At 44.4% G+C, this 24,586-nt stretch overlaps 2 protein-coding genes across 5 annotated transcripts in view; one reads left to right on the forward strand and one right to left on the reverse strand.

Moving 5' to 3' along the window:
- The window catches only part of filip1l (filamin A interacting protein 1-like), a 63,177-nt gene that overhangs the window by 15,642 nt on the left and 22,949 nt on the right, over nt 1-24,586 (reverse strand). The gene's annotated exons all lie outside the window — the stretch shown is intronic.
- Nucleotides 1-24,586, forward strand: part of cmss1 (cms1 ribosomal small subunit homolog) — a 65,755-nt gene that overhangs the window by 9,472 nt on the left and 31,697 nt on the right. The window lies entirely within an intron of this gene.

Below are 24,586 nucleotides of genomic sequence, written 5' to 3' on the forward strand. Positions count from 1 at the left end.
GCAAGTTTTACTTCGACAAAACCTTTCAAACAAGTAACATTTGTGCAGCTCAGTGTATTGTGACGTTTTATCACTCCCTAGCATTTTTGTACCACATTCTGCTGGCTCAGCTTGGTGGCTTTTACACAGATAGCAAAGCCAAGGTTGACCCAGCCATAAATTCCTTTTGTACGAACCGGTCCAAGTTCTGGATCCTCAAATCGCAAATGCCGTTAGTTGAAAATGATGTTGGTATATAAAACTGACAACTTGTCAGGGGAGCATTTGGGGGGCCTGTTGGTTTATGCTGCACCATTGCCTTCCCCCATAATTGCGTTGTGGTCTCTATTCTGTATTTAGGGAACGAATGAAATGAAAGTGCAATTTCAGGGGAAGCATTTGTATTAACTCACCCATGTGTTTGTCTGGCCAGGACAACTTGGTCATAGCTTTCCGTGTTGTTTGCTGTTTGATGTCATGGAAACATTAATAGATCATAAATATAATCGTGCTGTTAATTGTGCGTGCCAGTAGCCTGCGAGATGTCTGCGTAGCTGTTGGGTCTCCTAATTCTCATCAGGTCTCAGAATGCTAGTAAACTGGACCCAGGACAGCTAATTCAGAAGGACTTCTGAAGAGTTTCTACCACGAAGCATAAATTTATGCACCCCTCCCCTTACATTTATCCCAACTTTTTTTTTAATTGTCAAAGACAAAGAGAGTTTCCAGATGTCATGTTATTTCTCCTGACGATACACGTTCTGCTGACTGGAACAGTTCACACTCGAAAACCACTCAGGAACAGTCATAGGTCTAATGGGTTGAGAAAACATTTGAACAGAAATGTTTTTGCAGAAGCCCATTTGTTTTGTTTCATATATGTATATATTAAAGTGCCCCCACATTTCTTTTAGGTATCACCTAAAGCGGTGCATTGCAACGACAGAGCCGTTACCTTCTCTTGGCATAAAAGCAGCACAGTCGCTGTCCCACGTCAGTGAGAGAGGAGGTCCGGTCTCCCTAGCACCAGCCCAAATGCGTCTGTTCCAGTCGCCTACGTCACGCCTGCAGCTTGGGCTGACCTGATCCCTGCTGTGTCTTCTCTTTGACCTTCTGAGCTTTACGTTGTTATTCTTGCCCCAAGATCTAACCGGTTTTTATTTTAGCTACAGAATGTTTGTTCGATCAAAAATAGAAGTGATGGCTTATTCATCGGCCGTGACCCACAGCTGACACTGGCCGCTCGTTTGGGGTTCTGTACTGTCACCTCCTTGCCGTCCTCTTTCACTCTGTACAATGCCACTGGAGGAAATTCACGTCTTAGGAACAAGATTTGCCATTAATGTCATTATATGGGCTGGTGTACGATAAAGGTGGGTTGAATGGTGTGCAAGTAGATATGAGTGGGATAGCAGTCGTTGGGAAGACGCCTGGAGTTTTCTGAGTCTGCGGGGATTATGGTGATGGACTGGCAATCAGTGTTGTGCGGGGTGGGGGGGGGGGAGGTGTTTTGTTTCGAGCTGGGAGCTGCAGCCACACTCTGCATCGAGCAATTCTAGTAATTCAGGGGTTCCTCAGACCCCCACCTCTGCCACCACTGTCCTATGCCTGCCTTCAGATTAACATTTAAAGGAATTCCCCTTTCTTGCAGAGGCAATTACAGGCTGGCTACATAAACAGATCCTTTTAGGGTGGGGACGGTCTCTATGCTAACATTAACAGGAATGAGCCGACACCTTATGCTTCCAGGTCAAAGGTCTCATGGCTGCTGATGGGGTAACAGCCATGTGCTGGAGGATCAGCTGATGCCTGTCTGTTACAAACTGTGGCATGAGCACGTTCCACATCATGTATCAAATCGTTTTGCAATTTAGCCTGTTTGCCATGGTAATACTAATAAATATTTTGTGTGAAATGATGAATCGGCATTAGATTTTCACTAGTTAGTCACTGGTTACATGTCTGGGGATTCTTGAATTCATACGTAGCTACAGCATGTTATAATTAGTTACTATAATACTGTAATGTAGGTTTTTCCTCGTCAAACCATTCTGCATGGTAGCTTATGAACCGGCCAAGCTCTTAATTAATTAGCCTCATGTGGCATGTTAGTCAAATTTTTGTTTCAACAATGTGTTTAAATTGTACGCTTGTGTCATCACTAAATCAAATTATTTGTAGCCTTTGTACATGACAAATAAAAGGAATCTGATTCTGATGATTCAGACGATTCAGGACATTAAACAGAGCAAACGGAACTCATTTGAATGTCTTAATTTTCTGTAATTTAAGTCATATTGTAGTTATTTGGCGGTTAAGAAAAACATGTGATTTATTTGGATTCTTTCTGCTCAAATGATGGAAAAAACCAGTTTTACGAGCACCAATCCTCTAGCGAAACACAAACATTTGGAGTATACTTGGAGTAAATTTGAAGTCAATTTGGAGTATATTTTCCAAGTATAGGAATTCTGTTAAAATAAATTTCGAAATAAAATAAAGGTGGAAATGAAATACATGAAGAACAAAAAGGCAGCAGACAAAGGCGGCCGAAGCATCCTGCCGTTAATGAATGCAGTGAATGCAGTGTAGTTTGCGTCAGCAGCCCAGTCCAGAGCGCTGTGCCTCCGTTACACTAAGGGCAGCATCATGATCACAGAAATACAGAGGAAACTCTTACTGATGTCATCAGGCAGATCTGGTCTGAACCAGATTTTTTATTTTAATGTGCGCGTCCTCATAGCCAGTCATATAAATGTTAATGGATTTTTAAAAAAAAAAAAATCTTTATTTTTTTTCTTTGTGTTCTTGGTGTCCCCAAACTTTAAACCACGGCGTAGTAATGCTTCATGACGAAGAATGCTGCAGTTATTCATTTTAAACACAAATCCCAGCCTGCTGCTACCAGTTAGGTAAGAATTTCCACTGAAAAAAAGTATATCGGAGCTTCGGCCTGTCAGCCATCGCATTTACAGTAAGGATTTCATGCCGCTGCACAACGTATCTACTCGACTGCTGGCATGTAATATGTTGGGTTACATACTAAACACTGGAGTGTATGTCAGTCTGAATTTCAGACTTCATGTCAAACATATTTGCTCTTCTAAAGTACTTTTCTCTAAAGTTTTTTTTTTGGAATTTTGCTTGTTCCTTAATTGGATGGATGTTTGGAATTTCGAAAGACTGCGCCCCCTTGTGGTGTGGCAGGCAACGTCCATCAAGATTAAGCGCGGTTAGGTTGCTCGGATGCCAACAGCTGGTTTGTCCATTATCACTGATTTATTTTTTGATAATGGAGGCATTTACACAAGATTTTAGAACAGCCTCCCCGATGCTCTGAGTAGCTTCGAATAGGAATTTGCGCATTTAATGAGCAAAAAGTGAAACAAGCAACTAACCCTTAGGTCCTTGATGACCAGCAAAGGGGATCTTCATTCATCAAGAAGTAATGAGTCACATGATGCAGTGCTCACTGACCCAATGACAGCGGCAATGCAGTTCTGTGGAGGTCCTCGAACAGCACTGTAATCGCAACTTTAATTACCGTGACAACAGACGATGACCGGTAATGACAAGTCTTAGTAAAATCGACATTAAGGACAAAGTGTAGTTTTGTGCATTTCTGAAACTACAATATAATCTGAGCTGCAGCTAAATTAAAAAAATCGGAATTCTTGCTTGATCATTGCAATCACTGCTAGTGTCAGCATTTCTTAAGCCGCGATTTGTATAGGCCTAATTGAATTGTTCTGCACGGTGTAGCATCGGCTGGGATATCACTTCAGCTTGGATGGTGGCTTACCAAGAGGGAGCAGATGTCCAGACTCCGTTTCACAGTAGTGCAAGCTAGTCTAAACCATATGACTGTCCAAGTGCTGTCCAGATGTTTATGTTAGTCTGTTTATTTAAGCTACAAATGCAAAGGTTTTGTTTAACATTTTTAACACGATAGTCTCTGAGGTAGCTTTCGGACCGGGACAGATAGCACTCGATATCACACTCGATATCGCTGTCGCTTTAATTAGTGGATTTTAATTAACTAGCCCGCATCCTTAATTGCTGATTCCTTTTTCTGCTACAAGAAAAGGTGGATCCTCAAATGACAAACGGTCTAATATTTTAGCACTTTTACTGAAAAAAAATTATTACATATTTACCAATCTGAGTATAAGGGTGAGTGACGTACTGTCAGATGTAGAAACAGTAAAACATTTTAGACTGACCGTCTCTTCCGTCACCCGATCAATGGTACTGAATGACTGATAGGATAGCCGCGACCCTGCTGCCCCACTGAAAATGTCAGCATTTTGAAATCTATCACTTGCAAAGTGGTAGTTATGGGGGGGGGCAGCGGCGTGCCTCTTCACACTGACCCCATGAGACGGCCAGCCGGACCGCCAAGTATCAGCGAGATGCGTCGGCACCGACCTCCAGCCCCTCAAACTAGCACCTCTGTTTACATCTTTGCACCAAAAACCGACAGACCGCAATGCTAAGAATTACAGACAAAATCACCATATTGTCAATGCTAAGAATTACAGACAAAATCACCATATTGTCAATGCTAAGAATTACAGACAAAATCTCCATATTGTCAATGCTAAGAATTACAGACAAAATCACCATATGTATTTTATGTAATATATGTAAAATAAAAAAAAAAAAGTTAACAAATTTTTTATGAATTAAACTTGTTCTTGGAACCTATTCTTTAATAAAAAGGCAACTTCAAATTTTCAGGTTCAGATTATTAACTTGCAAATTAAAGTATAAAGATGAGTAAAGACTCATTTAAAATTAAAATGCATTCTTCCCCAGCTAAGGATGAGTATTTCATTACAAGTTTACATCTGTGTCTGCGTTGCCGTTTGCTATGAGCTGCCCACCGTACTTGTCAGACTTTGCCTAAGACACTGGAGCGACAGGAGAGATTCTGCGGCGCGCTGAGGCGCCGGCCGAGGGCTGCGGGTCGTCTGCCTCTCTGCCTACCTGCTGCGTGCCTCCGTACAGCCTTGTGGGTTAGGGCTGCCTCTAGCTCCGCGCCCGTCTCACTCAGAGCCTTCGATGTGGACATTCCAGTGGGGAAACCAAACAATAAAATCCGCCTGCTGCATTCTCACTGCCTATGGAGCATTACATCATCAGCATGCCCTTATATGGAACTTTATGTTGTACAGCCTCTGCTGGGGTGTGTGCTTCAACGCGTAAGGGAGAGTGTGTGTGTGTGTGTGTGTGTGTGTGTGTGTGTGTGTGTGTGTCTCACAAGTGAGTGTGCGAAGTAGAGAAGTCAGGGGGATCTGTTGGTGACCCGGTCATCTCCTCATACGTTGTGTGTGGTCCCTAAAAACACAGAGTTTAATAAAAGGGGTAAATACTGGATCGTTACGGACCGTGATGTTTGATGTCATAAGCTTTTGAAATGCTGGCTTCCCTTGTCAGTCAAAGTCCAGGAGATAAAAGACATTTAAACAGGAGTGTCCTCTATTGCACTTCTTACACCCTTTTCTTCTCGGTGAACATCCGTCTCAGCATGCCTAATGCAAGTGTAGAGTAAATAAGTTTTTAAAAACTGTGTTCACTTGCTTTGCTGCACTTTCAATCCGTGGCATGTTTTCTGTGTGCTTGTGTGTGTATATGTGTGTGTGTGTGTGTGTGTGTGTGTGTGTGTGTATACATGTGCATTTGAGACTGGGGGAGGGGGATTTAGTCTTCTTTTCCAGATGAGATCATCATCCAACCATGCCAGACGTGATGATGGGAAGGACAGACCAACACGGAGGTGCTCTCCGAATTCTCAGATCGTTGACGGACAAACTCAAGGACAAAACATGTGAAGGGCAGCACAGTGCGCCCCCTGGAGGCCCCAGCCTGGCGGGCTTTGCCACGCGGCGCCGCTTTGCTCTTGGCGTGTTTGCGTGAGGAGAGACTCGGAGCCCTGCTCCGGCTGTTTGCATCTTTGCGTCCCCTTTGTTTTCTTTGCAATATTTTCAGCTCCGTCGTTAATCTGCAAATGATGGCAGTTGCGCATTTCAATGTCCGCAGCTAATCTCCTCATCACTCCCAGCCATTTAAAGCTCGCCTTTTATAAGAATGAAGCAAACCAACGTGATATTTTTGTTCACAGATAGCTAATGATCTGAGACGAGTTTTAAATATACCAAATACTCAGAAAGTAATGACCTGCACTGTTTACATGAGACTCATGGCTGTGTGAGATCAGAATGACTGGCATTTGGTGATATGTGTGTTTCTATTCTCACGCTGCCTGCTGATTGGAAGACCTGCCAGGTGACTCAAAGCCCAGGCAGAGCTTACACTGTTCAGCCTTAAGCACGGAGGCCTCTGGTCCTGCAAGCGTCGGCCATCGGGTGAGCAGCAGACTTCAGTGGAATCAGTCGATTTGTCGAAACGTGCGAAGGCTGCCAGCCAACAACAAAGACCTACGTAAAATAATCCCATCCTTGGGATGGCTGAAATGCTGTCGGCGTTTTCTGTTCAAATTTAAACAGGCACCGCGAATGCAAACACGCATATCATTCATAACAAAAATGGGTTCCAACGCTAACCTTAATACTAATTGTTATATTAATGTTTCTTCAGATTTAAGTTTGGACACAAAGCTTAGCAAAAAGTATTTGCAGTTGGCAGAGAATAACAGAATTTACAGACCCATATGTAGTTAATGTGATCAATGGTGCTTTTCGTTTATATAATAAATTCTGCATGGTCTGGCTATGTTACACTCTTTGCTCACACGGACATTAACTAACGACGTTAGAGATAAAAACACGTGTGTACAATGGGTATTTTCTGTCTGACTTTGGTGATGTTTCTGTATTTTTTGGTACAAGATACAATCTAGATTCAATTAGCACAAGACGTGACTTCCACTGATTTACAGTTCGGGTGTAAAAATAGGGTTCGAAGTGCCTGATCCGGCAAAAGTCCCTGTCCATGTATTACGAGTCTGTCTGGACTGTTTCTTGGAAGGTGAGAGGGAATTGTTTCTTCCTGTCTGCAACAATTCTGCTTTCTTTTGAAATGTGCAAATTCCCCAATATAGAATCATCATTATATTAGGGGGTTTTTTTGTGTCCCACAGTGCCAAGCCAGATGTTCTCCTCTCTGTCTCTGTTAACGAGTCACCAGCCAAGATACTCAGCAGCATCTCCAGCAAATCGCGTCACCCTCTCCAACGACAAACATGGAAAAATTAATTTTTGTTGCGTAACTATTTGCAGATTTCCCCCCCCCCCTCTCCATTTGCATTTCTGAGGTGCCCAATAAAGACTGGTGTTATGCGTATTGAGAAAACGAAAGAATTCCAGAAAGGTCCCGTTACTGGGAGTTTTCACCAAATCGGCATGGTTACCCAGACTGGTGGGCACAGCCCTCTGGGGTCTTTATTCATGCTGAGTTCTCACGGAGCAGTCTGCACGGTCGGCACGCGCCATGTAGCTATGGGGGGGGGGGGCTCACTTCAGAAGGAGGGCCCCCGCGCCATTACCCGGGCGTACCTGACATGGATTACGTCACTGTCCCTGTAATTAGACCCATATTCATGCATGATCTCAAAGCAGCAGGCCCAGCCAGGCCCATATTCAACCCCCCCCCGCCCCCCCCCCACAGTGCTGCTTGCCCGGCTCCAAACACATGCAGTCTGATCGAACTGGCAGACACCCATATATTAAAAACTTGTATAATCAGTACAAGGAGTGGGTATTATTTTTGGAAGGCAAGCACTCCAGCCTTCTAGAAGACAGGCTGCATGTTAATGTTATTAATGCTAATTGTGTCATGATATGTTATTGTTTTAGCTTTTATTAGGTTTTTTTCCTTCAGCAGAGTTGTAACCTCAGGGCATAGCGGTAACCCTTCTCCTGGGACTGAAACCTACGAGGGCAGGCCCTTTAACCGCCGTGCCATCTTCCATCTTTATTTACCATTGTTGGCGGTGGCACCCGTGTGGGGGGTGTTCCTGCCTCAGGGGCTCGTAAACGTTCGCCTGTCGCCAGTCTGAGCAGTGAACCACTTCAGGTCTGGATTTGGGGAAGCCACGTTGACCTTGGCAGTCCTCTGCCCCGCCTCCCTCCCGCTTGGCTGTCTCAGTCCCCTGGCATGCAGCGAGCGAGTGGGCCTCACCCTCCCATCACGCATGATATCATTTCCTGTCATTTTTTAGCTGACTGGCTTGTTTCTCTTTTTAACACTGGACTTCAGGGGAGTGGCACAGGGGAGTGTTGCGTGTGGGTCTGTGAGGACAGCTTGTTCTCCTCTGGGCCATGGTCACTCTCAGGACTGGGTTAGGTCTGGACTTTCACTTTCACAAAGTCTGCTGCTTCATTCCTAGCTGCTGCTTTTTTTACTTGATCCAAATAATTTCATGGTACAGTGGGTGATCAGAGGGGTGTTCAGCTGTAGATGCGATGTGCTGCTTGGAGTCCAGAGCAAGCTTAAGCTGCTTAGCAATCACCTCCTTTCCAAAACTGTCCATCTTCCATCATCTACCATCTTCCCGTACCCAAGACCTCCTGCATATTACTTGCTTATTCCCAAGCTCGTCCCATTTCCTGTGCACACTTACAAGGTCGTGGGGGTCCTATCCCAGAAGATCACAGTGTAAGGCAGGGAATAACCCAGGATGGCACACACACACATATTACGATTCCGTTTATGTTTGTGTTTAGTCCGTGTAAAATACTATTAACACAAGAACTTCTTGCACTCTCCAGGCCAATATTCTGAGCAGCATATAGGCATTATTTTCACCATGACCCTGTCCAGGATAACCGGTTGGATGGTGGATAGAGAGATGGATAGATATTTATTTTCACCAGAGAGCACGCATTACAGATTGGTAAATAATGCCAGTATGAGCTGCTTAGGTGGAGACCAAAGCCACGGCAGTTTCATCCAGCCGACCCGCTCCACCGTCCACAAGCATGGAAGAGGGAACATGTCAATTTTCCCTCTCAAACACGGTTTGCTGTTGTTGCTCGGTTCTCCGTAAGTCGGCGTGTGGGATGGCGTCCCACCCCCGACCACAGCTGAAACCCATTAGCGCTCGGCGAGTTCGGACTGCGATGCCCCGGGGTTCCTTTCGGGATATGCCATGGATGTTTTCATAGCGTTGTGGATTTCAAAGCAAGGCAGAAACAAAAACCTCATGCAATTACAAGAGAACAAGGAACTCCTGACTGGGCCCAAACTGGAGACGGCCTGGCACTGGGGCCGGGGGGGGGGCAGGGGGGCCCGGCCCAGCCAACCGCAGGAACGAGGCGCTTTGGACATAGCACATGCTCCTTTTACAGTTTTTTTTTCTGAGTGTGAAGTTCACCCCTCGTCGTGGGTAATTTGTCTGTCTTGCACGGAAAAATCCTCGGCCAGGAGCCGCGCTGGTCCCCACCGCCCCGGAAGCGTGAGACGTTGTTCCTTAAACTGTAGTTACAGGAGATCTTACGTGAGGATTTAAGCCCGATTCTTCTGATGGAGGCCTTTATTCAAAGCTTGTGTTCCTCTGATAATAAAAGACGTAAACTGTGCCCAGCTGTCAGGTGAGCCCCCTCCCTCTGCCTAACGTCTGTCTACCTGTCTCCTCTTGGATTAACCGTAAGACTCCAGCCACAAGGGGCTTTTCTCTTCCCATAGGAGCTCACCATGTCCACTAATACACATATCTCAAAGCTTGTCAGTTATATGCTGGACTGTTTCCCCATCGCTTCATTGTAGATCTAGTTTCTCTTGCTGAAACAGTTTCATCATATGCCACATCTTTGGCCACATAATTAGAAGTTTTGTGAATGGATGCCTGCTGGATCCACCTAGTGGTCAGGAGGTGTCCCTACACTGACTCTTGCACCATTCTGCGGTCTCTCAAAGAAGGTTTCACCCTTTGGTGGCTCAGCGCCTGATCGTTTGGGGACGATTTATCTAAAACATATGACAACACATGAGCGCAGAGATGGAGACAGGCAATTATAATAATTCTACTTCAAAGAGTCGCAAAGACTGGCAAATGGCACTTGAAGGGATCTTCTTAATAGCCAATGCAATTTTGAGGGTGTTTTTAAGTTCTTCTTTGACTCAACAGAAGTAGAGTGGATGACTTCATGTTATAACTGCCTAGCTGAAGGACATAAGATATCTCAGTATCAGTAGGAGGGTCTCTTAGTGCTTTCCTTTCTTTTACGGTGTCCCTCAAGCTGTAGCATTCGAAACACACCAAATGGCTATTGTCATTGATGACAAATGGCTATTGTCATTGTTTCCTTAGAGACTGGTCCGTTTTTAGGCGCGAATGTTTTGATTGCGCTGTAGCTTAGCTGATTGAATGCCATTACATCATCAGGCGTATTTTAAGTATTGGTGTTAGCCACTTAACTAGTATGAATTATCAGTGTGCTACACAGCTTAATTAGGTGGTGAAGTGTTGTCCTGCATAGAGATCTAACTCCAGAGAGGATTCCAGACTTCATCGTGTGGTGGCACATTTTTCCAGCAGGAGCCATGAGGACCTGAGAAGTACAGTGTGATGTTCCTCAGAATAAACCATCCATAGATCCATTATCATATCAGCCATGTTGGGTTCGCTGATTTCTACGAATTGGTTGCGAATGTGTGCTGACCAGCTTTAGTGTTGATTAGCACCCCGTAGTGTCACAACTGTGACTCTCCTGGTCCCCTATCAGGGAGGTTTCTCCATGTCAACCTCGACCCTGCAGCGCACACCAAAAAGAGTGCATGGCCAAGGATTAGGGTGTGGCTGTCCTGAGTGGATTTTGCGGGAAATGGCATTGAATGAACCCCCCCCCCCCCCCACAAAGCAAGCGCAGGGATCTGGCTTCATAGTAGTTACTACACCAGCATTTGTCCTGGCTTTATATCAAAGCTGTCTGTTCAGCTTTTCCATTGCAGCAGTCCAGTAATTTCCCAGGATCCTCCCAGAACACAGATAAAGACATGACCGTTTGTGTTGACCAGGAATGTGAATTGTCCTGATGTGTTTTAAAGAGAGAAGTGTGCAGGAGAAGGAGGACATTTCCCTCCATCACCGACAAGTCAACCTCTTCACGTAGAGACACGGATCCAAAAATGACATCATTGTGTCCCGGGAGCGAAACGGCTTAGTGTTAAATAACATAGGTAATGTTAAATACCAAAAAGCGTCCTTTTCCTGTCAAGGTTTCTCAGAGCATGTCCAGCAGAGCGAGTCACTCATAATGCCTGTTTTTCCTTTCGCTTTTCGAGGCGAGGTAAGTGCATGGTATTTACAATCGGCGCGGCTGGTGAACGTAAGTGCTCACGCATGCCAAATCTGTCAGACCTGGAGCCGGTAATCCCGAAAGAACGGCACCGAGGGGGGACGCCGAGGGCTTGACCAAGGGCTCGGTGACATGCAACAGAGCTCCGTAGCCATTAACGCGTGAGACACTTGGAGTAGTTTCAGAATGCCTTGCAGAGATTTCATCACTCTTGCTCATGCACAGGCCCCGGGGCAGTGGTTGTGTGATATTATGGTCTGGACGGATTCTGTTCTCACCTCTGTGATAAGAAACAGATGGTTTACCTCAGCCTACCACTATATGAACAGAGACTGCCCTGCGTAGGGCCTATGTATGTATGTATGTGTGTGTGTGTGTGTGTGTGTGTGTGTGTGTGTGTGTGTGTGTGTGTGTGTGTGTGTGTGTGTGTGTGTGTGTGTGTGTGTGTGTGTGTGTGTGTGTGTGTGTACATGGAACCCTGTTAGGTATGAGTGATCTCCGACGTGTGGCAGCCATGTTTGTCGTGCTGTTGATCTGACACGGTTCGTTAGCAGCCTTAACCTGTCTTTGCAGGACTGTAGCCCCAGACGCACGGCTTGCACGTCTGGCTAGCCTCGTAAAGCTGAAGGTTTGTGGCACCGGTATGTTTTAAAGACGGGTTATTTAAAGCTCACTGTGTGAGCTGTCATAATCTTACAGATTTGTGTAATTTATAGCTTCTTGAAAATGATCTCATGCAGTGTTTTGTAAATGTGCCTTCTTCTGAGATGAGATCACCCTTTTCATTGAAATTAAAAATCAAGGCAAGTACTCATTTCAGAACTTTCATAAATCCTCTGTATCTTCCGGCCTCAGAGAGTTGTACCTGTCAGATCTTTGAGCTAACATCGCACTGGTACATAATGTTACGCCTTTGTACTCTCTCCTGGATCTGTGTCACGCTTTAAGATGCATCAAATCACAGATGCTCCCTCCTTTCCAGATTTTCCAGTATGGGACCATAGTTACCCAGTAATTCCAAAGGGATCGGTAACGGGCAGTGACGATTTACTGCGCAGTTACTACGAGCATGCGGGAGAGGCAGTATGTTGACACTTCAGCTCTTGTATCTCACTCGGAATCCTGAGTGTAAACGAGGGAATTTGAGACCATCGGTGGCAGCTCATTAAATATGTTGTCAATAAGGACATCGTCTTGCAGGGTGGGGACTTCCTTCAGCTCCCTAATCCAAAACATGAAGCGAATCTCGCCTCTGTGGTGGTGAAGGGTCCAAATGCCAGAGCACATTTTCCATACAGATAAATCCATTCTCCCACACATACTTTGAATCTCGTGAAACCACAGAGTAAAATTCATGTCTGATTGAAACAGGAGCATTTTAGTCAATTCCCCATTTTGGAATTGGGGAAACTAAAAAATAAATATAGAACAATGTAATACAGTAAGTTTTAAATCTTTGGATTTTTACGTTGCATTCAAAAGATTGTTGATACAAGAAGCCAAACAAAATGCTCATTTACTTAATAGTTTGAGGTCAAAATCCAATTTTTGGCTTTTTAAAGGTTTCCAGATTTTGCTTACAATTAGTGAGGATTCACAGAACCTCTGCCCTGTAAATTTGCTTGTGTCATTTCGGAATTACTGGGTTAGTTAGTTAACAAGCAAAGTTTGGCAACAGAGAAGGCTTGGCCACTCGGTGCCTTCTGCGGAGTGAATACCCTCTTGGCTTGTGCTGTGAGCCTTTCAGTCTTTGCCTGAAAATCTTTCATTACACTCCGTTCCATGCGGGTTCTGTTTCTAGCGATTACAAGATATTAATGTAATGCAGGCCACGGAATGATCATCATGTCTCTGCAGAGCACAAAAAGTGGGAATGAGAATAATGGGTAAAATGTTTTATTATTTTATTTTTTTAGGCAGGGGTAGTGAATGATATGCAACCAGCCAGGCCCTTCATGGTCTAAGATATTTATGTCCAGATTTTACAGGCTGTGACATAAAAAGTTTTCTCACATGTTTCACCATGGCTATAAATTCTGTGAGAGGGCTAAAGCGACAAACGGATGCCTGCAAACTGTGTTCTGGTTTCAGTGTTTGTCTTGTTCAGATTGCTTAGCTATACATATAGTTAGCAGTCGCTAACAGCTGTTAGCTGGTTACGTTACGCATTTTCAATGCCCAGCTATTCACATTGCTTTGTGTTAGTTGGCCAGACACAAAAAGGCAGCCCTACAAGACAAAACGGCCCTTTGGTTGGATTAACGTGGTGTATCATGCTTGAAAAGTAGCATTTCCTCTGAAAGTGTAAGTGCTCGTGTGTCATAAGAACATAAGAACATAAGAAATTTACAAACGAGAGGAGGCCATTCGGCCCATCAAGCTCGTTTGGGGAGAACTTAGCTAATAGCTCAGAGTTGTTAAAATCTTATCTAGCTCTGATTTAAAGGAACCCATGGTTTTAGCTTCCACTACAATAGCAGGAAGACTATTCCATACTCTGACTACACGCTGTGTAAAGAAGTGCTTCCTCAAATTTGTTTTAAAATGTTCTCCCGCTAATTTCCACTTATGGCCACGAGTTCTAGTATTTAGACTAATATTGAAATAGTCATTTGGCTGAACGGCATCCAGACCCGTTAGAATCTTATAGACCTGAATCATATCCCCCCTTAGTCTCCTTTGCTCAAGGCTGAACAGATTCAGTTCCGCTAACCTCTCCTCGTAAGACATTCCTCTAAGACCAGGAATCATTCTCGTAGCTCTTCGTTGCACCTTTTCTAAGGCAGCAATGTCCTTCTTGAGGTATGGTGACCAAACCTGCACACAGTATTCTAGGTGGGGTCTTACCAAGGAATTATATAAGTGTAACATCACCTCCCTTGACTTAAACTCCACACATCTAGAGATATAACCCAACATTCTGTTCGCCTTTTTTATTGCTTCCCCACATTGGCGAGAGTGGGACATGGAAGCATCAACATACATACCGAGATCTTTCTCGTAATCAGCTACCTTTATTTCAGTGGAACCCATAAAATATCTGTACTGTATATTTCTGCTCCCTGCATGGATTACCTTACATTTATCTGTGTTAAATTTCATCTGCCAAGTATCAGCCCATTCGCTAATTAAATCCAGATCCCGTTGGAGCCTCTCTGCTGCTAGATTAGTATCTGCTACCCCGCCCACCTTAGTGTCGTCTGCAAATTTAACCAGTTTACTGTATGTATTCGTGTCAATATCATTAATGTAAATTAGGAACAATAGTGGTCCTAAAATTGAACCCTGCGGTACCCCACTATAAACGGAGGCCCACTGTGACATAGTGCCTCTAATAACTACTCGCTGCTTCCTATCAGTTAGCCAGTTTTTGATCCAAGCTGCCACAGTTCCTAAAATTCCTGCAGCTTTAAGCTTTAACAAGAGCCGTTTGTGGGGGACAACATCAAAGGCTTTCTGGAAATCTAAGTAAATCACATCATAGGCCTTTTTGTGATCAATTTCACTTGTAGCTTCCTCAAAGAACTCAAGCAGATTCGTTAAGCAGGATCTACCTCTCCTAAATCCATGTTGGCTATCCTTTATAATGTTATTTGCATCTAGGTAATCTACCATTTTCACTTGAATTATAGCTTCCATTATTTTTATAGCTTCCATTATTTAAAGTCCTCTACAATTAGTGTACTCTGTACTGTGTCGGAGTCTGTGCGCGATAATCTTTGGAGGTGAGTGTCCCTTGGCTTTCATTGTCCTGTGAAATGCAGCCATGCCCGGCAACATCATCTCCTGATTGTGAAGTAAGAAATTACTCAAATCAGTGTTTGAGGGGGGAGTTATTTAGACACGATGATTGCCACGTCATGAAGCCATGCCCCATCAACAGAAACTTACTGGGATCCCAGTTGAACCCATCATGGCACTTTTCCGTCTCTCAACCTCCCCCTACCCACATTGTTTCCCCCTGCCAAACAGTTGGCCCCCACAATTTTATCCCTCATTCCCCACATCACATCTGACAATGCACATCCCCCCGTACTTAAATTCATCTTCCTGAATGCACCAAAGACTTTGGCTCAGCTGCAACTTCCAGCTGCAGTAATTAGGCTGGTTACGGAAGTGGACCAAACCTCAGTCCACAGTCCGAGCAAGGATGCAGTTGGACAGGAAATGAGAGTATAGGGCAGGCTCGCATTTATGCCAAACAAATAAACAAAAGGGGTTTTAACCAAGATGAAGTCAATATGCTACATTTCTCATAAATGTTAGTAATGGATAGTTCCCACCGGAAAATTAGTTATTTCCTTTTAGTATTTAAAATTATTAGGTCTGCTTTAGGTTTTATTCGAAACCTCAGAAAAACGTAATTGCAGAAGCTGTGCTTGCATTACAACAGACAATGTGCTTAAATTGTCAGCTGCATAATAACTTCCATATTCCTGTCTCCCTGGGCTGTATAATAGGGAATAAGGGATGAGGAATCGCATCCATTTGGGGTGTCTCATTATCTGAAGATAACGATTCATTGTCATAATTTTTGCTCTTAGTCCATCTGTCAGATCATTTTTCCCTTTATTTAAATGTTCTTTTTTTTTTAAAACCTAGCGTGTTTTTAGTGCTTGCTTAAATAAATCTATTATACATATACAGCTGAACAGTGTTGCTGTATCAGTGTTTCTCTGTAATATCCTGACTGCTCATAAGAGCACGGGTTGGCGTCAGCCTCATACTCGCAGATGGCCTGGTGGATGAGCTTGATTGGGGTGGGTGGGGTCCTGTGACCATGTGACCACAGGCACTTGGGCTGTGAGGCACCCAGGAGATAATCTCCCCTGCTAATGTGCCTCCTCTGTAGGCATTTCACAGCACTTTCTGGGATGGACGTTGCACCTTCCATCAAGCATGGTTCCTGTTGGAGGCTCCAGACAGCCCTGGACGCGGTCCATGCTCCCCTATGGCCCGCTGTTTCTTGTGTAATTCTAACACGCCATTCGTTTCCTTTGCTCTGTACTCTTTGGAAGCTGCTCGTGGTGGGAACACCTCCTGGACCATGCAGCACCGCAGCGTCTCACTTGCAGGGTCAACCGGCAAGGCCTCGTGTGTGTTTTTGCCCGCCGTGCCAGAGCTTTCCGGAGTACGCCCTCGGGACGTGGAGGGATTTCTTTTTTTAGCAGAGAGTGCCAATTTCTCCACTAATTTACTCGCTATCTTGACACGCTGCTGGCTTTGCGACCAATGTGAGCATGTTGTCCAGACAGAGCAGCTGCTGGCTCTATAGTCCTAATGTCCAAGATCATGCTGTCATTTCCTTCAAGTCTGACAAAGTTGGGGAAAAAATTCATTTCCTTTCCAACGTCGTGCCAAGCCATAATTTAAGGGAAAGCTCCTCTCTAACAACTGTTTGAGGAGGATAAATCAGAAAAACCTCTCCTTCCTTGTAAGAGAATCCTTGATGGATAGTTCTTTTCATTTTTGTTCCCTTTCATTGTTTTCAATCTTTTTTCCTCCCTCTCTGCTGGATTCTTCTTTGGTCTTTTTTTGGTCTCCATGTTTGGCCTGCACAATTCTACCCTGAGGACAGGAAAATCCATCTTTTTTTTTCGTCTCCAAATGGCGTAATTTCAAGTGCATTTGTTTCAGACACATTTGCAAGGGACCTTTTGTGTTTTTCAGTGGTCCTCCTTGCATTTCTCGAACATGAGTCTGGATCCACAAGGAAAGGGTCTCATATGTATGTTACCACATCCAAGAGCCACCTGAGCATACCAGAATTGTTCATTCTTGACAGTCTAGAGGATGAAAAAGCACTGAAAGCATATGATGGCAGAACAGCTCCTGCCATATTGTGTCATTGAATGTTGAAATCCAAGAAGGCTTTAGAGAAGCATCGTTGGCCGCTATCCAGTCCAACAAATACCAAGATTCTTTCAGCATCTACTCCATTGACATACATTCTTTCAACAGTCCCAAACCCTGCTGTATTGTATCATTTCTGTAGCCTAAACATTAATAGTGATAAATAATTTTTCTTATGCATTTGTGAGCTCTGATTTTCAAAAGCGAGACAGAATACTCAAAAAGCTGTATCATTCATCTTCACGCCAAAATATATTATTAGTTTATTAATAATTGGTCTTGAACTTCCTGCAGAATTGTGAGAGTACTGTGGTTGAGGTTTTTTAAGAGTTTGCGTGTGTAAGAGTCGTCACTGGGTTGTCAAAATATTACAATCTGAACTCGGGAGTGTGTGGATGGAAACTGCAATTCCTTTGATAGAAATGCTAGGTTTATTCCATGCATATTCATGGAAAGTCTCTCACACACCACCAAGGGTGGTGTCCAAAGCTCATGGATTGTGGTAAGGCCTACAACGGGTCAGCCATTAAACCCAGGCTCAAACGTGGAGAGTTGGTCTCTTTAAAAACATAAAGATCTTTGATTTTGGCTCAGTGGATCAGTGGAAGTCTTTCTCTTATTCATTTACACGTCCTTTGCTTTTGGTGTCTGTAGCCAGGGAGGGCTACAGATTGGGAATCAGTGATTGTATCTCCTTTCCGAAAAAAGCTGCAGTGCCTCTCTATTGGGCTGAGATAGCCATTACGGCATTGTGTTCCTCAATAAACATCCCAGGAATCAATATTAGCCTGTGTGTAACGCCACTGGCCGGATAACGTGAGCGTGAGCAGTATGCACTCTAGTAAATGGTAATAAGTCTTAAATCTGCTTCCAAAAAGGGAAATAGGTACTAATCAGATGTGTATTGCCAGCTCTTGTATGAAAAATACCTGAAAGGCAGAAGAACAGATGGGTAGAACAGCCATCAGGAGGGAAATCTTCAAACTTACATAACAGGAATACAGAGTGACCCCCGATTTTTGATCCCCCCCCCCCAAGAGTGGGGCACAGACCTACCCACAATCCTAACATGCATCTACAGCATGAGGCACCCCTCCATACACTGTCTGTGCTCTTTCAGTGACGCCGTCCAGTCTGATAACCCGGACCGATCTCCCTTTAATCCCAGGGTATTCCTTACAAGGCTTTTCCTTGTAAAAAATTCGGGCAGAAAAACAGGCCCAAAGTATGCAGCCTGTGGTTTGAGCGGCTAATCGCTACATTCTCTCAGAGATATGTAATCATTACACCATGTGGTGACGAGGCCCAGGGCCTAATTAGAACAACTCGCACAATTACAGAAGAATTCCTTACGGCCGTGGTAACTCAAGAAGCTACATGCGCACAAATGCATCCAGAAGGGTAGCTGTGGTTTTTTTTTTTTTTAACGGTAGTATGATTGTCATGAATGATAATCAGTTGCGTGTATGCATGTACATATGCATTACAAAACATTTGCCAGTTCTTTTCAAGAGTATAACAAGGTCACCCGTACCGGAATGCAAGGCCCCAGCCCTGCCACACATGGGCAACACAAGAACAACACAAGAGCAACAGAGGGGCAACACAAGAGCAACAGAAGGGCAACACAAGAGCAACAGAAGAGCATCAGAAGGGCAACACAAGAGCAATAGAAGAATAGAAAATGACACTTGTATTACTCAACATATAGCTAGCTTAATACCTTTTAGAAGGATCGCACATTTCCAAATTGCCAGACAATATGCAGACAGTGACATGCAGCAGGGAGATGACAGGTCACACAGTAATTTTTCTTCTCCAAGTCACTTTACAATCTGCTGTGCTACAGAAAGCCAGAAAGAGATTATTGCAATTTTTTTGTAAACAGACAGCCCACACAACATTTTTGCATTTTTTTCTGTCCTGGTTTCTTTGTCTAGTCTGAAAGGATTTGTCTCCCTGTGTTTCATAATATTCTGTTTTCCCTGTTGGATGACGTTAGCCCAGTTCGAGTCACATTTGGTCCGTTTACATCACACAATCTGCCACACACATTTTGTCTAAACTACCATTCCTGGAACAAGAGTAAATATTTAGATTTCTGAGTGACAAGGAAGATGCTTTTTTAAAAAAAAAAAAAAAAAAAAAGTTTAGGTGCTCGTCCAGTTTTTAACTCTAAGTTACAATGCCAGTTTTGGCTAATCAATTGTCAGCAACATATTTGTTGCGGGTATAGAATAACCTCGGTGTTTATCAACACCATTTTCTGATCGCATTGCTTTCAAGAGCAGACTGTGAATGCCAACCTTGGATGGAGGAATGACACTTTTAAGATAAAGCAATTGGAACCTACTTGCGTGATTATGAGCATTTAGCCTTAATGATATGAATCAAAAGGGCTATTTTTGCCTCCATCTTGACCTGTATCTGGTCAGGATTGGAGTTTTATTTCCTGGTTCTGGATGAAGGCAACGCAAATAGCCTCACAGAAATTTTTCTGTCGCTAAAAAGCTGCATATTAGCAGTTGTACACAGAAGTTGCAGATCTGTGCAAATCTGCAACTGCTCAGAGAACTTCTGTTGAGCACAGCCAGAATTTTCCCCTCATCCCATCTGCCAGCACATAGCTCTGATCAAAAATGTCCGGAAAGGGTAAGCCAGCAGCATTTCCGTGTGAGGAGGACGGCGGTCTTCTTGAGGATGTTGTCATTGCGTCCGGCCGGCTTTGGGCAAACATGGTGAGTTGCGCAATTATTGACCTCGTCACAGTTGCTGTGCTGCAACTCGAACAAAATGACGGGCCCAGACCAGCTCATCCCCCTGTCAGCACCTTATGACTATTTCACTCCTGTTTCTATGTCTGAGCACTGTCTGCTGTGACAAAAATAAACTGCTGCAAGAACAGCTAACTGCGTTCTGTAGCACGTGGACTGTCCTGGGTCAATGGCCTGCATTATATGCACATTTCCTAAGTACACCAATCAACCATAACATTAAAACCACCTGCCTAATACTGTGTAGCTCCCCCTTGTGCCACCGAAACAGCTCTGACCCAATGAGCCATGGACTCCACAAGACCTCTGAAGGTGTCCTGTGGTATCTGGCAGCAGGACATTAGCAGCAGATCTTTTAAGTCCTGTAAGTTGAGAGGTGGAGCCTCCATGGATCGGACTTGTTTGTCCAGCACATCCCACAGATGCTCAATCAGATTGAGATATGGGGAATTTGGAGCCCAAGTTAACACCTTGAACTCTTTTTTTTATGTTCCTCAACCCATTACTAAACAATGTTTGCAGTGTGGCAGGGCGCCTTATCCCTGGAATATCTTTTCGGTGAAAGGGAGTGCTTGGTCTGCAACAATGTTTAGGTGGTACTTGTCAAAGTAACATCCACATGAAGGCCAGGACCCAAGGTTTCCCAGCAGAACATTGGCCAGAGCATCACACTGCCTCCGCCCTTTTGCCTTCTTCTCATAGTGCATCCTAGTGCCATCATCTCCCCAGTTAAACAATGCACATGTACCCAGCCGTGCACATGGTGTAACCGAAAATGTGACTCATCAGACCAGGCCACCTTCTTCTCTTACTCCATGGTTTAGTTCTGACACTCATTGCTCATTGTAGGTGCTTTTAGTGGTAGACAGGAGTCAGCACGTGCACTTTCACTGACCTGTTGCTACGCAACAAGCTGCAATGCACTTTGTGTTCTGATACCTTTTTATCGTAGCCAACATGAATTTTTTCCGCCGTTTATGCTACAGTAGCTCTCCTGTGGTAGTCCCAGATAGGCTAACCTTCACTCTCCGTCACATCAGTCAGCCTTGGGCACCCATGATGCCATCGCCAGTTCACCAGTTGGCTTTCTTTGGACCACTTTTGGTAGGTACTGACCACTGCATACTGGGAACTCCCCACAAGACCTGCCATTACGGAGATGCTCTGACCCAGTCGTCTAGCTATCGCAGTTTGACCCTTGTCCAAGTTGCTCAGATGCTTATGCTTGCCCAATTTTTCCTGCTTACAACAGATCAGCTTCAAGAACTGACTTGTTACTTGCCTAATATTTAATGGCACCCTTGATAGGTGCCATTACAATGAGATAATCTGTTATTCACTACACCTGCCAGTGGTTTTAATGTTATGGCTCATCGGCGTATATGTGTCAAGGTGCTTCCTTCTAGAATTTCTCTCTTCCCGGACCTCTTGTCACTTTTTCTCCTCAAAGAAATAAGACATATGATTGGAAATGTACCATTCTGCCCAAGATACTTCTGCCAAAATATGTTCTGCAGATGTACGGCATGACAGATCAGAGGCTGCATTCCCAGATTTGTGGAAGGCTCATCAAAGACTTTAGCCCCCCCCTTCTCCCGCTTTCACACTGTGTCGTGTCGCTCGCTTAACTCACTTTCCTTGTGAGAGTATAAAGCATGGCTGCGTGATTGTGGTTTTGGTAAACCCATGGCAAATCTGAGCCATGACGGACCCCTGTTCAGCAACCTGCGATCATTTTAGTGCTCATTCGTATGACATTTTGTATTACTCGAGAGTACAGGCTCAATACTACAGACTTTAGTTATCAAATGTGTAAAATTTCGAAATTCAGTTATAGGCCACCGAGATATTTACGCTGGCTGGAGCCTCTATAAACCTATTTGTCGACTAAAGTAAATTAAGAAAATTATTTTATTTCCTGATAAAGTTTCAGAAGAGTAAATAGCTAACACACATCAAACTGCCAGCCTGTAAGGGGGGGGGGAGGGGCACAAAAATTATGTATATCTTCTAATAATAAACCTGTGAGAAAGAGTGGAGATTAGAAGTCCCCTGAGAGGAGGGAACAATTGTCTGTAATCAGTAACTGGCTGATGACTGTTGCGCACTGGAATGTGTCCGATCCACCTTTATGATGTCACTTCCAGAATGGGGTGATCTCACCGGGCAAGTGGGAAGCCGCGAACCCAGTGCGTGTCTTAGCGAGAAAGCGCTCCCGGCACTGGCAGCGGCGAGAGTGGCGGGGCCCGCCAGCCTGACGTCCTTCCACCTGGTGTATCGTGTCCTGCATGGAACTAAATCACACTGTAAACTTAACACTTCTAGAGAAGTTCTCTATACTAACAGCTGCTCATTTCAGCCCAGAGACGTAGCATGGAGCCACAGCAACGCTTCAGCGTGAAATCTGCATGACCCCTTTAGAGAGTGTACTCAAGGGGTATTATGGTCAGTACGCCTATGCAGTGATGACTGAATACATAACTGGTATTAGGATGTCATTGGCACTGCGTTTGGTGTGAAGGTCTTATCTTGAAACATGGTCAACTTAGGAAATAATGATAAAAATATACTAGACCTCTGGAGTTGGAGAGAAGCTCGAAAGGCTGAAAGGAATCTATATACTGCTAGTTGTCACAAGATGTTTTTTAAATGTCTACAGTTTTACGCAACTTTTACAGCATACTGGTGTTCATTTATGATAAATTATTGTAGGTTAGTGCTTGCACATGTATATAGTGCACCCCAAACCACAGGGATATCCAGTGGAAGTTTTTTTTGTTTTTTTTTTTAAGATTTTAATTGCCTTTCATGAAAGATTTAAAGAAGCAGTGCAAGTTTGGCTTGCAGTGCCTTAACATGGAAGATACATGGATTCTTGGGTGGTCATTGCCATCTTGTTCTCAAATGATCTCATCTACAGGAAAAGTCAAGTTTCAATACACAGTCACAGGAACTCACAGCTTATACATATGAGGCACTCAATTTCCTTTACAGGCTGCCAAAACCACAGGCAGACTGAAATTCTCCTTTATGTTCACTGGAACGAGGGTGACTGAAGTGGATGCTGTTAACCCTTTAATGACATCTAAGGATCTGCTAACAGAAACTGGTAGAATGTCCAAAAATGACAACGCAGGGAAATTGTATTAAGCACCTGCTTTACCATGGGTGTTTTTTTCGTGGGCTGGATATGTGCGGAAATGCGAATTCCACAGTTCTACGAAGGTCACTTTTTAAGACACGTTTAAGGCTGTCCCAGCACTGACCACATCAAACACAAGTGCCCATGTAGATTTTGAAAATAATCTGCTAGCTCTTTGATGCCAGAGTTTACACAAGAATAATAGAAATATGAACCAATAGATGGTCAAAATTCATTCAGAAATGTTCTCCTGGAAAGATGGAATTCTTGTAGGACACTAGAAGCCTTGTGGGACTAGGCTGATTGTTTTGTAGTGATGGTTGCGGGTGGGTTGAGCAGCTGAACGTCCTGCTGGGAAGTAGCTGTGAAGCTCTCAGCCGCCCGTGTAAGTTCAGGGGCAAAAGCGAACACCAGAGAATACGCTGCAGCTTCCTGACACATTTGCTGGAAGTCAGGCCCCCGCTCCCCCCAGTCGTCACACGCATCACAGAGGTGAATTAAGGGCTGCACCCAGTCTGCTTGCACGTAACTTGATAAAATGGTGGGGGGGGGGGGGTGTCCTGGTTGACCTCTCTCGGTTCTCCTCCCGCCTCTCGGCTTCAAGACAAGGGGGTCGCCCAGGAGTCAGAGACCCCCGAAGCGAGGTGAAGGAACTGGGAGGAGTTAGCGCCCGGTGCTGTGCTGCGCCGGCTGGCTGTGTAATCGCAGGGGGACGTGTGCCAGCCCACAGACAGGAAATGATCACATCCCGTTATAACGCGTCGCGCAACGACGAATTAACGAGCATGAAATTAAAAACCGCTGCAGCACGGCACTCTTGAGGATGGGGGCCCGCGCTGATCCTCGCCTCGATAAGCTTTTTGCTGAGCTTTTTCAAGGACCATAAATGGTTTACCCACTTTGAAGCTGCATGCAGTTCCTGTTGTCTTGAGGGCCAGACCAGAGACCCTCTAATGTACGACGATTCACTACATCACCTCTGACTTTGTTTTCTTTTTCTCAGCCCTAAAAATCATAGAAGGAAAGAGTCTGAGTAGCTGCCGGTGAGCTTCTCCCCAAAGTTCCCCTTACGTCATGGGACCAGGACACATACGAACATGAATGTTGCAGCACAGGATGGCTTGGAAAACAAAGGAAAGTTTAGTCAATGTGTATCAGTGTCAGCGTAATAGTGGGAATACTTCGAGTAAAGAACTCAACTCTTCTCCACCCAAAAGAGACAAACAGTGCGATGACATTGCTTCTCCACGCCCGATCATGAGAGAGTGTCTCACACCTGGCACTTGTTCAGCCGAGACGTAACTCACAATCACAGTTGTGTCATAGGTGGTCGTCGCAGAGGCCATTTTGTATTTAATAGGGATTAACACTGTTCCCGTTTAAGCACTTCTGTAATTTCCCGGGGACATTCTGATTACATTAAGAATATTCAGCAGAAACCAATTATTTATCTATGCAAGCACCGAGAACAAGCAAGAACAAGACCACATTTTGGCTTTTTGTCAGTGGTTGTCAGATGGGAGTCACGCCGTACCTCATTCTCATGATCTGTCTAGGAGCTGTGAGACGCGGGATTA

The sequence above is a fragment of the Paramormyrops kingsleyae genome, chromosome 1 (genome assembly GCF_048594095.1).
Source record: "Paramormyrops kingsleyae isolate MSU_618 chromosome 1, PKINGS_0.4, whole genome shotgun sequence".
NCBI lineage: Eukaryota > Metazoa > Chordata > Actinopteri > Osteoglossiformes > Mormyridae > Paramormyrops > Paramormyrops kingsleyae.